Source organism: Argopecten irradians, chromosome 5 (genome assembly GCF_041381155.1).
Source record: "Argopecten irradians isolate NY chromosome 5, Ai_NY, whole genome shotgun sequence".
Taxonomy (NCBI): domain Eukaryota; kingdom Metazoa; phylum Mollusca; class Bivalvia; order Pectinida; family Pectinidae; genus Argopecten; species Argopecten irradians.
Window position 1 is genome coordinate 16,610,509 of NC_091138.1, and position 13,357 is coordinate 16,623,865.

At 32.8% G+C, this 13,357-nt stretch overlaps 1 protein-coding gene and 1 long non-coding RNA gene across 4 annotated transcripts in view; both read right to left on the reverse strand.

Annotated features, from left to right (window-relative positions):
- Positions 1-1,184, reverse strand: part of LOC138323021 (uncharacterized) — a 28,406-nt gene extending 27,222 nt beyond the window's left edge. For 2 of the 3 annotated variants that reach the window (XM_069267335.1, XM_069267337.1), the window contains exon 1: positions 1,103-1,184. The gene's annotated coding sequence lies outside the window, so the exon portion shown is untranslated. The remainder of the gene's footprint in view (positions 1-1,102) is intronic. The other variant, XM_069267339.1, reaches the window with a different exon arrangement.
- An 8,774-nt stretch (positions 1,185-9,958) lies between these two features.
- LOC138324516 (uncharacterized) lies at positions 9,959-12,829 on the reverse strand. Its single transcript, XR_011208636.1, has 3 exons — positions 12,393-12,829; positions 11,507-11,683; positions 9,959-10,919 (listed from the first exon to the last, which is right to left on the reverse strand). It is a non-coding gene; the product is annotated as an uncharacterized lncRNA (long non-coding RNA).
- Positions 12,830-13,357: the final 528 nt, after the last annotated feature.

Sequence of the window (13,357 nt, forward strand, 5' to 3'; positions counted from 1 at the left end):
AATTTTATCATGGTGCAATATGGCGGCTCTCGCCCTCGCTTCAAAATTTAAACACATTATCTTCAACTAAATATACCACTTCATTACCGTAAAACTATATATTAATGGATAATTTTTGTGTAAAAATAACTTTAATCGTTTTAATACTTCAAATATTACATGAAATACATTTTTTAAATACGAGTTGCTTCCCCTACGCCAGTTTGAAAGTTGATGACGCGGCGAAAGTCAAACGTAACAATTCAAGCGTTTTCTAGACTGTGATTATAAACAAATGAAGGTGTTCGTACCTACAGATCAATCTTCACTCTACAATCAATTTATCGGCATTACTTTTCAGTGATTATCTCAGCGAAAATGCACAGATGATCAAGGAGATTGTGCTTAAAATGTTAGATGGATGTTTGTGTCACTCTTGTTTGTGATGCTTTCAATATACAGACGGTCTGGTGTCGTATTGAGGTAGGCCTACTGTAGGAATGTCGAAATTATTGTTGATTTATGAATGATTCATTATTCTTCTGCAGATTCCTTATACAGTATATTTGAAAATTCTTAAAAGAAATACATTGATAAATATGTAGCCTAGGCCAATTATTTTAAAAGTGGCGATTGTTTGTTATCATTCGTGCCAGGATGATTTAAGTTTGATTTCAGATTCTTGACCAAACAAATAGGAAACAAAGAATTAATAAAACAAATAAATGGTCCTCGATGCGATAAATTCGTTATATAGTCAGTTACTGACCCCCTATAAAGGCATAGAGGGTCAGTAAGAAGTATAGGAGGCTCGGGCTACGCCCTCGCCCCCAAAAAATCTTACTGACCCTCTATGCCTTTATAGGGGGTCAGTAACTGACTATATAACTAATAATGTTATGTATATTATCATTATAACATAACCGAAAGTAGAGGACAACCCTGGTTGGTTGACAGACGTTACTCGCTGATCATGTTAGGAGTTTCACAACACGCCTACACCATATGTACGATTCTGTGATTTTTCAGGCAAAATATAACTCTTTAAATATTGGACCCGAAATACATTATCATAAAAAAAATCTAAACATCGATTAATTAACATTGACACATTCTTACTCACCCGTGGATCGATCATGATTTCTAGTTCATAGCTTGCTTCGAAAACGACACTAGAGACTAAAGGGGCATAACTCTATCAATTTTATCAAGGAAAAAAAATAGGTTTCACACCACCAAATTATACATGAAATGAGGATGGAACATCTCACATGCAAAACGTTTTAAGGAAGTAATCGATCGGTGTTTCCCAGCCAGTCAGATAACTATGTACACAAATTATCACGCTTACAAATAATTATAAGTTAATAGATAACAAATAACTATTCTCTCCTCCCATACTCCTCCATCTTTCCCTTTTCTCCTCATTATTTTGATTCATATATGTATTGTCTTCACTGATGTCCGTTATGTATATAATTATATTATGTATTCGGGAAAGAACGTTACTAAGTTGCCAAAACTTGTGTCCAATCCCTGTTGTCAATAATTTACGACAATAAAAATATATTTAAATAAAAAAAAATCTCATGATTAACCATTCCAGCTTACTAAATTATGTAAAACTGAGTTTATATCTTAAACATATTAATACTGATGACTGAAATATAAAGGACTTCATTAGAAAAGTAAGCCTAACCTGTTTAAGTGAAATTTCGTTGTTTTGTGATCAAATAGAGATATAAAAAAACACTTAAAGGCCCACTACCTTTCCGAAACGGCTTTTAATTTTTAAAATGGGAATGTAAAACAAGATCGATAATTTTGTAGAGTCTTAAGAATTATTAACTTACCGTTAATACTACATTGATCATCACCTTCTGAACGATTTGATTAAAATAAATAACATATTTGTTTTCATAACGCGGGTCGTATTATGTTTCCCACCGTCGTCCTAAATACCGCGCGGTAGTTGATTATCACTGCGCCAGACGGCAAAACAGCGAATTGACTCTCCGCTGTTTTCATATGTTATGCAGGAAATCTTGCAAATGTTTGGTGTCGTAACCTTATTTTAGGTCATCGGTATGCATTTTCTGATGTTATTAATGTTTTTTAAGAAACCTTTATATTTTGCTCCGGAAAGGTAATGGGCCTTTAAGGATAAAATTCTGATTTACATGTAGATTTACCAGCAGAGATTTAGATATATATTTTTTTTTTTTTAATTCTTTTTTTTTATTTTCCAAACAATGTTTTAACAAAGATTAATTGAGCCACATATACATGCACATGACTCCAATTTCCTTCCATTCTGGCATTTTCCTCTCATACACTAGAATTTACATTGTTTTATTATTATTATTCATGAAAAGGAGACAGAGGGGTAAGAAAAAAAAGACAGATGGGAAGGGAGGAAGGAGGTAAAGGGGGATAAGGGTATGAAGAGAGATGGTACATATGGGGAAAGAGAAAAAAGGAAAGAAAAAAAAATACAGAAAATTGATATCAGTTCACAGATCTATACAAATGTATACATAGTGCAAGCATGACACATGGAAAAACACGTATAAACAGCTATTTCATTTCAATTTAAAATGTGGACAAACTGTCAGGGGTTTGCAAGTTCCACTAGTTTTAACCATTTTTGCCAATCTTTATTGAATCTATTATTTTTTTCTCCTTTACAAAAAGCTATATACTTTTGAACATAGTAATATTCTTTAATAGGGTTTAAAAAAGCTGTCACATTAATGGACCATGTAAGCATCTAGTTTTGTAAATATAATGTTTAATATAAAGAACAATTTCATTATCAATCCTATGGTATATACAATTTTGATCTAGTTTCCCCAAAAGCATAGTTTCTTTATTAATAGCAAAATGAAAAAAAAAAGAATCCAAAAGGTTTTCAAAATTGGCTAAAAAGTTCTGAACTTCAGAGCATTCCCAAAATAGATGTGTGATTGTCTCCCTTTCTAATGCACATAACATACAGTGAGGATTATTTGAAAGACCATTTTTACAAAGATATGTATTTGTTGTTAGAATATGACGGGAAATACTGAACTGAAGCCATTGAAGTTTAGTATTATTAGTAGACATAAAGGGTATATTGTATATTTGTTTCCACATTTCTTGAGCATAGTCAAAAGAGGTTCTCCATTTATGCTGGCCAGTTATAGCCGTATCATTTCTAACTAGTACTCTGTAAAAATCTTGGACTCCACGGTTATTTTTCAATATTAATTCAAGGCTAAAAGGAATAATTGGGTAAAATATTTTTTCATTTGGTACATTTACATTTTTAGATACTTTTAAATGCTAGATATAAGTCCATAAATATTGCAGAATTCATCATATGTAAAGAAAGAATAAGGAGAAACACTTTTTAACAAGTCTTGTATGGTTATGATTCCCTTTCTAAACCAAGATATGTAAAAACAGTTTTATTTCCAACAATAATATTTTTGTTGAACCAAATTGGAATTTTGAATACAGAGTATTCTTCTGCTTTTAACAGGTTCCCCGTTGATCTTAATTTGTACCATGCTGTAAAAACATCTTTCCAGAATGCATTTCTACAATTTGTATTTAGATATATTATATAAATGTCTGGTACCAATAAAAAGAGAATTTCACATGATAAGTCAATTAAAGTGGGAAACCTTCTCTGTTTATACTTCATTTACGGATATTTATTGATAATTATTGATATCCATAATTGAATTCTTAATCCTAAAGTACACATGTATAATAAATGTATTATGGATACAACAAAATTACTGCAGGCTACGCCATTTTCCACTTTGACCTGCCATAAATTCCCAAATCAAGTTATTATTAAGTTGGATATTATGGAGATTCTAACTGGCAAAAGAAGATGCTTTTAAATTTCATGTACTCAAACGAGGGGTCTTATTTTTTCCATTTTTTTTCTAATAGACTACCAAGTTACCCAGATTGGTATACCCTTTCTTATTTTAAAGAATCTATTTGTCAAGTTGCAATATAATTCCATTTTTTGCATTAATTTTACAATTAGACCATATCGTCTGTCTGTTGAAGCACCCTTGGATCCATATCGTCTGTCTGTTGAAGCACCCTTGGATACAGGTCAGAAACGTACCTGCTATCACTCAAACGCGAATGTCCAGATTAACACACCCAGGTAAAAACAGTGAACATGAAAAATATCGCGATATTTTGAATCCTGTTGATTTATTTGGAACTACATTACACAAGTTAAAAATAAATGCCACATAACACGTTTCTTCACAAATGTCTCTGGTTATGTCGCCTTACACAGTGGTAGTTTACATCGAGAGGTCAATTTATCTTATGTATCGCCTACCTTCCGATGGCATTCATTATGTCCAAAGGATCTCCAGGAGGATGGATACAAAAACATGTAATTCAATACCCAAGGTTATTGGATAATGATCTTCAAATGAGAATAGGCAAAACTGATGACACTACAAACTCTATTCACTAAAATATTCTTTTGTCGCAAATTTGGTCAAATCCATGATATTATATAAAAGTTTGGATGTTTCCTTCTAACTACGCATGCGAATGTTTTGCGCTGTTCCTCTACAAATGGTTTGTAGTCATCCACATGTTTAGTGATCTCAGCGCTGGGGGTTATTACATGTAACGGAAGCTAAGACAATTGGTCTGTATATGATATGATCTTTTTTTTTTTATCTTTTGTTGCTGTTGTAACCAGCGAGTGGATAATGTCAAATTTTTAGGGTTTATATGTAGGTGTTCTTCTCAGCTTGTGCATCTGTATCATGATAAAGGTACTGTTTAACGGATTGGCAAAGTGTCTTTCAGCCAAGAATGATATCCCAGTAATGCTCTCTTCTAGTTTAAACTTTCCTTACGATAAATACATATATATTTCACTGAACAAGAACTCAATTGGAAATACAAACCTATCACCATCTTTAACATAAACTTTGGTACATGAGCATACCATATCATTTAGTATACACAATAACCCGTTCTCATTTTATGTTGAGCAATGATTAACAGAAAAGGAACAACACGTGTAAGTTTAAACTTAATCAAAATAAGTCGATGGAATGAAATGTGTTGTATGGCTAAAAATATTGTTAGCAATTCCGAAATAACATAACAATCTAACGAGTGAAGATGGTGCCGTGTTATTACATCATATCTACTACATTCTAGGATTTGTTTTAATTTTGTCAGACAGGCCCATCTCATAATTTAGCCAATCTAAAGTATACTAGTGATTCTGATAGAGCATCATCGTATATCAGTACGTAATGGAGAGGAATTGCAGGTCTAATTTTTAATAGACTTTTATTCTGGACGAAAATGTTATTGATTTGTAGCGTAGGTATTCTGTCCAAAGTTGTTTTGCCTTTCTGAAAGCTTCCTTGGCCTTGGTTTATAAAGAATTTAATATTTCAAGACTACTAATGATATATAACGTGAGATGTTTCAAAGATCCACTCCAACGTATAGTCTATAGGTGTTAGCTAAAGACATCCGAAACTCCTATGATTTTATTTCGCTTAGATTGTGACTTATTGTTGCACATTGACCCTTGTGGAAGTTGTGTCGAGGACGGCTATAGCAAGGTCAAAGGTTAGTACTAATAGATGGTCACTCGAGCATGCACTGAGGTTGTACCATCTGTTGTCCAATATTCCTTCCTCATTTTTGATGACCAGATCTAAAATGTTTTCTTGCTGGTCTTCCTTATATTCTATGTGGATCTTTATATTATAAATTACATGCTAATAGGTAACGATCTTTTATGTTGGACAGAAATTTGTTTGCATGGTAATTTTGCTCCAAATGTGCTGTTTTAGTTTGCCAGATGATATATTTGTAGTTCAGTTCTCTGCTTACTAGGATATGTGTGAAAGTAATGAATATGTTTACGTTTTAAAGGTTTTTAGAATTTGATTATCTCGTCTTCAGGTTTGCTATTACAATGGACGTCCATGGGTCAAATAGTAAGAATGATAGAGGAGTATCAAGGATGGAGGTACAAATTAGAGGAGTATCGAGGATGGAGGTACAAATTAGAGGAGTATCGAGGATGGAGGCACAAATGGGATATAGTTTTAGTCTTTTAAGGTGACCAGCTCGTATGCTCAGAACTGATGTTAACTACTTGATATGTAAAATACGTTTCCCCTCTTCATATTTTCCTGTATAACTACTTCAGTTATCAAGTTTAAAATGACGTTCATCATAAGTATAAATTGTTTTTTGGAGGATCTTTGTCAGACATATGATGTAAGGGTCCTTCCTCCCAATGATGTCTTCTAACTCAACATTTTGGTTGGTGTCATTGTATCGCAATTACTGTAGATTATTATTAGTTCCTTGTATCCTCAGACTTTACAGTCGGTAAAATAAGTATTCTATCCTCATAATCTATTTCATCGGCCTTCTTGGTTCTATTATCGATTGGTCTGGATTGTTTATGTTAAGTAAAGACTTCGGGTTTAGACATCCATCGAGTAACTCGGATTATACATGATTAAATGCTATACATGTACATGTGTCTTTCAAGCCTATAACAATAACAAAAGAATTACATAGGGTTTGGTATTAATCAATACAAAGCTCATACTTTACGAATCCCTGGAAAATGAGGAAAAAAATGCAACAAAACTTATATATTTGTTTTAAAATATGTTTTCGAAGAACGAAACCTAGGAGTAAATATGCAGGAGTCCATCTTTTGCAAATCACATTTTAATATACATGTATTACCCCATCAAAACCAATATCTAGCGAATACGCCATCAAAACCAATATCTAGCGAATACGGTATTAGTGATAATGTTTATAAACACATTTCCTTGTCATAGCATCTCAACAAACGCTAATGAAAAGCATTTGAGCAGTATCTGTAAAGTGTCACATTTTTCATCGTGTGTTGTCACTGTTGTCTCAGCAGATGTTTTGTGTTATTTTATCTAGATTTAATGCAACAGGAGTTATCTATCTTCTTATACTAATTTAGACAGTCTATTGGGAAAATGGAAAAAGAATATCCAAAATGATATGATAACGTTGCTACAGGTATCACCCCCGTATTGAATTGAGTACCACCCCTGTAATCAAAGCTATTTATAACTTACATAGGTACAGTATGACTTTGTCCAAGATGATCCAGGCTGATTATAGCTAGTGTGTACAACAACAAAAATGACAATTACACTGAAACTTCCTGGTGGAAAAGTATTTTGATAATGTATACATGTATTTGTTTTTATTTAGTCAATTTCTTATTATGAAATGAAATAATACAAATATTCGGAATAACAAATTTATTATTGATTTACTGGCACATTCAAATCGGACAAAGCATGTCATGAAAATAAAGGCAAATTTGTGACATTCTATTGAGTAACGAAACATCTTTTACTATTTCTTTTTTCTTCAAAAGCATTTCCGTTTCATTTTCTCAGAACACTGGCGACGCGGATCGGTTTACAATGAGAGTAAATCTGATTGTGTGTTAAAGCTCCACAGCATAAAGCTATTCAAGTTGCGATCCAATCCAACTATTTAAGATATGTTTACGCCGTTTTATCACCAATCACATTCGACGTTATAAACGACGACGACATTTTTTTTTTTAACATTTCGACGTAATATAAATGTAGATCTATAAGTTAATATGTAAATCAAAATGCTCGTTACAAGCAAAATTAAAGTATTTAATATCAAAGATAAATAAAGAAAAATAGGAAGTATTGTTGATTAGAAATCACTATCTGTATAAATTTCCAACCATTTCCAGTCCAAGACCGCTCGGACAGGTCTTGACAAAATGCAATGTCACCTGAGACCGATGAACACCTGTTCAGAGGTTGACATTGCAAATCCAGTAACCTGGCTATAAATAGACAAAAGGAATTCCCTGTCTGTTCCACATTTTGATCAATCAAAATAGAGCATTGCCGATCATCGGGCAAAAGCTTAATCCAATATGGCAGACAACAGTGGATAGGATTAGGAAAGCCATTTTAAATGTAGCTATATGTTCGAAAGTTAAATTGTGGAGAAGTACAGCAGAAGTATTAAAAGTACCTACTGAGGATACGCGAGTGAAGATTTTCTTGATTCTTTAATTAATTAGTCATTGCGCTGTCCCTGCTTCAAAATTGGTCCAAGTAGCGAAACTTGTATCATTGTATCGTTTCATATAACAAAACAATTATTGACTTTTTGTTGGTTAATGCGAGGAATTGTTAAGCCTTTGAAAGGTGATATTTCCCTCGGCCTTCGGCCTCGGGGAATATCACCTTTCTCAGGTTTAACTCAACTTCGCTAGCCAAGGGTATTAAGTCCGATTCTCTTTAGAGTATCGGCTTATACCCTTGGCTAGCGAAGTTGGGTTTAACTATTACTCGTATTAATCTACAAAAAGTCAATATTTGTATAGTATTGTATGTATAATGTAATGTCTGAATCTATAAAATTACTATCAATGCTTTCAATATCATTTGTAACATTAGAAAATATATAATTGAATGAATATTAGATACATATGTTGTGATATGTGCTGATAATACACGTGTTTTCAACTATTTTGTTATTAGAACAGAAAATAGACAAAGTCAATTATATAATTAGTATATTGGTTTTCGTTTGATATATTTATTTATTATTTTTCTGGATATTTTGTCACTTCTCATTGGTCAAAAACACGCCACGTGATCACTATTGCGTGGCGCACGTTGCAAAATTCAATAAGTAAATACATTTGTGCAAAAAAAAATGTTTGTAATATATCGTTATATTTGTTCAATATGTGTGTGTGAAAAATATATCTGTGTCTATCTTTTTTTTATATTTGTGTGTGAAAAAATTGGTTTGTGTGTAAAAATATATATTTGTGTGTGATTTTGTTTGATATTTGTGCTTGAAAAAAATCTTTGTGTATGTGAAAAATATATTTGTGTGTATTTTTTATTTGTGTGTGAAGAAAATGGTTTGTATGTAAAAATATATATTTGTGTGTGATTTTGTTTTATATTTGTGTATGAAAATCACACACAAATATATATTTTTACTCACAGATGTATTTGCATACACAAAAAGAAAATATTGAACATTAATTTTATTTTTGCATATAAATATAAAAAAAAAATACACAAACATTTGTTGTTTTTACATACAACGATATATTACAAAATATATTTTTTACACATTTTATTTAACTTATTGAATTTTGCAACGTTCGGCACGCCATAATAGAGTACATGTACATGTATGCAATTTACAAACACGTTTACACCGGGTGCATGTAATAAAAGCATGAAGTGCATAAATTACGTCCTCGAAAATTTTGTTCTTTGGTCGATGTAACCAGGTATTGACCGAAATCAAAATGCTATATTGGTAGAATGTGAACTTATGAGAGATAAGCTATTGTAGTAAAGTGAGATGTCTCTCTAATTGTTTGCGGAGTGTGTTTGTATGTACTAGAATGTTTGTTTCCACAGCATGTATTTACACCACTGATAAATCATAAAAGTAAAATATAGAACTGAATAAAAAAATCACATTATCTACATGTACATACACGATAATTCGATAAATGCTTGTTTACAAGATGTGCAGGATGAATTGTTTAAAGAAAAACTACTTGTTTGTGTACATCGAAACTCGTTGGTTGCTGTATTTTACTATGCATTGTACATGTATTGTATTTTTTCGTTACCCGTATTTCATTATCTATGTGTTAGTACATATTGATTGTGAAATCAATTATGACTTTAAACACTGTATATGAATCTTTGTTATACTGTAATTTTGTCATAAGTGCCCAACAACAAAAATACAAGGCAAAAAAGTATTCAAATATTTGAAAATAAACAATACTGTTATGTTGTGCTATGTCATGATTTTGATTTTCATTTTTATATTGCTATAACAATGAGTAACGACCGTTAGAAAGCGGACGTACTTCAGATAGTCAGATAAGTGTATTTATTGTTATGAATAATGTCATGAGGCCAATAGGTACAGAACTTAACAGTAGTTTTATATAGAAATGATAATGATATTTGCGGTTTAAAAAGCTCCATCGAACACCGGTTTCAATATCACAATTATAGTGTACCTGTATTATAGCCCTTCTTGTCCATGGATATGCTCGGTCAATTGATCTGACCCTCTGTAGCATCTATGATTAAATTCATCAACAACAAAAGGAAAAAAAAAACATCCCAGTAAAGGTAAATGTATTTTAGAAGCGATAAAACAGGAAAATAGCGATCAAAGAAATGTTTAAATCAGAACAAAGTTACCAAACGATGAATATAGTTAATGGACAAAGGTATCATTTTGCTCTTTATACATTTACTACCAGGAGTTCCACAAGTGTAAAACTCAGTTTGCCTTCGTCGATAACACTAGGTATGTATTTCTAGTTTAAATTAAATATCAAATAGGATATTGTTATTGACTACAAAAAAAAAGTCATCAAAGTTTGTCTTAAAAGGGTATGCTTACAAGAACTTAATTCCGATATTCGTTAGAGAAAATAAAATTCTTCAAATTATTTTCTATTCAATATTACTGGTTTTGGATTACCATGTAAATCGTACGAGCGTCATTTAAAACAATGAGAGCGGCTGGGATGATTATCACAAATATTATCGCAGAATATCCAATCACAGTAGAGGATGTTCGAGGGTCCGAGGCGCTTGTCAACTTTCGTATTGAATTACCTGTCGACTTCTTATATATTCTCAAATGTGCATACTGCTCAGCAGCTTGACGTCTGGATATTACCCGCAAGACCGGTTTGGTACACACACAAGAACATTTAAGGCCTGATGATGTCATATTCTGTTGTGTTAATGGCATGTCAAGTTGATAAGGTACACTTGCAGTGGTGCAATTCGTACAGGATGGTTCCGCACAGGAGTCTGTACAATGAAACGATATGTCTAATATAAATATAAAGCTTATGACATTGAGTATGAAAGGCAAGGAGACACAATGTACCACACTCGAGGACTTCAAGGCACATATTCCATACGTAGCCCTTGAAGCCCTCATACATTATCTTTGCACACATTATCTTTTATCTTGTACTAAAAAAATCACAAACTAAACCCTTTAATACCCTTGCACTCCTACAGATTACTGTGACCTAATCGTCATCATTGACGGCATCTAGAAGGCGAAGAAGAGACAAAACAAAACACAATAACTAGTAGTGTCAAGCACCAAATAAAGAAGTGTTCAACAACAAATATATAGAAACAACATTGCAGGATTCCAAATAGATATTTTAGAAATTTTATTGTTTAGTAAAAATGAGAAAATATTGTTACAACAGAATGCCAGAGAGCCTTATATTACAACGTCTTACAAATATTGATTGACAAACATCTAGCTGTGTACAGTTTTATCAACGTGCATGATAAACTATACTAGATATTCAGTAATTATCTATATGACTGATTAATGAATAAATTTCAGGCCAATGTGAGATACATAATTAACTTACTATTCAGTGCATCTATTCCTTGCTCACAGATATAGCGCACTAGCAAATCACAGACACAATTGGCTAAACCCCGTTTTCCGTCTAGCACCCTAAATCGGACACATTCGCCTTTGCTGTCTGGTTTCCCTGGTAACCACAGAGCTGGTTCAATGGTAATATTGCTAAGCCAAGAGAACTCTGAAAACAATAATAACATTATGCATATGTATCGAGAACATGACAATGACAAACTCACGGAACCAGGTTGCATTGTGTAATAACTTTATCAGAGAAAAAGTCGAAATACAAGAGAGAACTAATACGAACCATAAGCATGTTTTCTTGATTGATAATTCATTTTACAGATTTTGGTAGTAATATTACTAAATGAGAGACATATATTTTTACGCCAATCGTTTTTAAACATTATCATTTCTTCCATTAAAATGGACATTCCCCAAGTTCTCAAATATTGAGATTCAATTGACTAAAAGTTCTATCCATCATACATATTTTGTCAATTTTCTTTATCAGAATTTTCCATCGACAAACTGTTCAACATAAAAAACGATGGGAAATATCGGTTGATTTTTTTTATTTTCTATTTTATTTTGTTACTGTTTATTATTTGAAAAAAAACCCAACAACAACCTGAACCATTGATAAACACATAGCAAATGTCTCTCCAATTTTATTTACAGCATGTTCTCTTGAAATAATACAATCTCATGTTTTTTTACTTTCAAGCTGAGCTATTACCACGGTCCTATAATGTTAGCGTGTATTTTTTTATAACTTCTTATTTCTTCCATTATATCTACCTTAAAACTAAGTTCCCTAATCCTGAGCTACTTTTCTCTAAACCAGGATTTGTACATCTTACAGAAGAATTACGATCAATCCTTACCCGTTTTGTTGTCTGTCAATATTCCTCCCACCCAGAAGCTGTGCCTATCATTGCGGAAATGATCCTGCAGTATAGACTGTTCTTGTTCTGTTTCTATGACAACCAGATTGCCTTGCCGTTCTTGGCATTTCCGTCGGGCCGAGTTGAATGTTTCCTTGTCTGAGGAATGGTAATAACATGATGATCCCCCAATAAAAACACCAGAACCACCAACTGTTCCTGAAAAAAAATACAAATACATGTAGTCACGATGACTTTTTCTTTTTTTCATAACATAAACAAACACGCTAACAAAAAACAACGTCAACAGGAAACAACAGCCGCAGCAGCAGCAACAGCAAAAACAACAATAACCGGGAGAAAGAAGAAGAAATAATAATATAAAAAAAACATAATAAAGAAAAACTTCAGCTGTAACTACTAAAACAAAACAAGTAAACTCAAGTGACTTACCTATGAGAAATGCCGCAGCTATGAAACCTTGCCTGGTCATATTACCGCCATGGTCTGATCCAGTGGAATAAGTACAGTAGCCGTAAGAGGGATGAAATCATCTTCTCATCTCAATTACATTCCAGTCCTATTGTACCAAGATCAGATGGATCCGGATCTATTTGTATTGACTTAGGGATTAATTCACAAAACAACAATGCCCGTACATTGGAAGTGCTAATGCTCTATGAATGGTTCTCTGAGATATTGTTCGGACTTTTTCTCCAATTATGATGCAAAAATTACATGCTGTTGGTGAGAAAATCCAAACGGAACTATAGAGCGCATCCTTTTGAGGTTCTCTTTGTACTTTCTCCTTACAATGGACATCATTAGCATTTTATTGACGATGTGATGGGTTTATACCATCATCAGAGACCCACGATTAATCCACAGGGGGCCAACTCAATGAAAATGGATGTTGTCATACATTTTTTTGTTTTTGGTGATGGATACGAGATTTGAAAAATAAT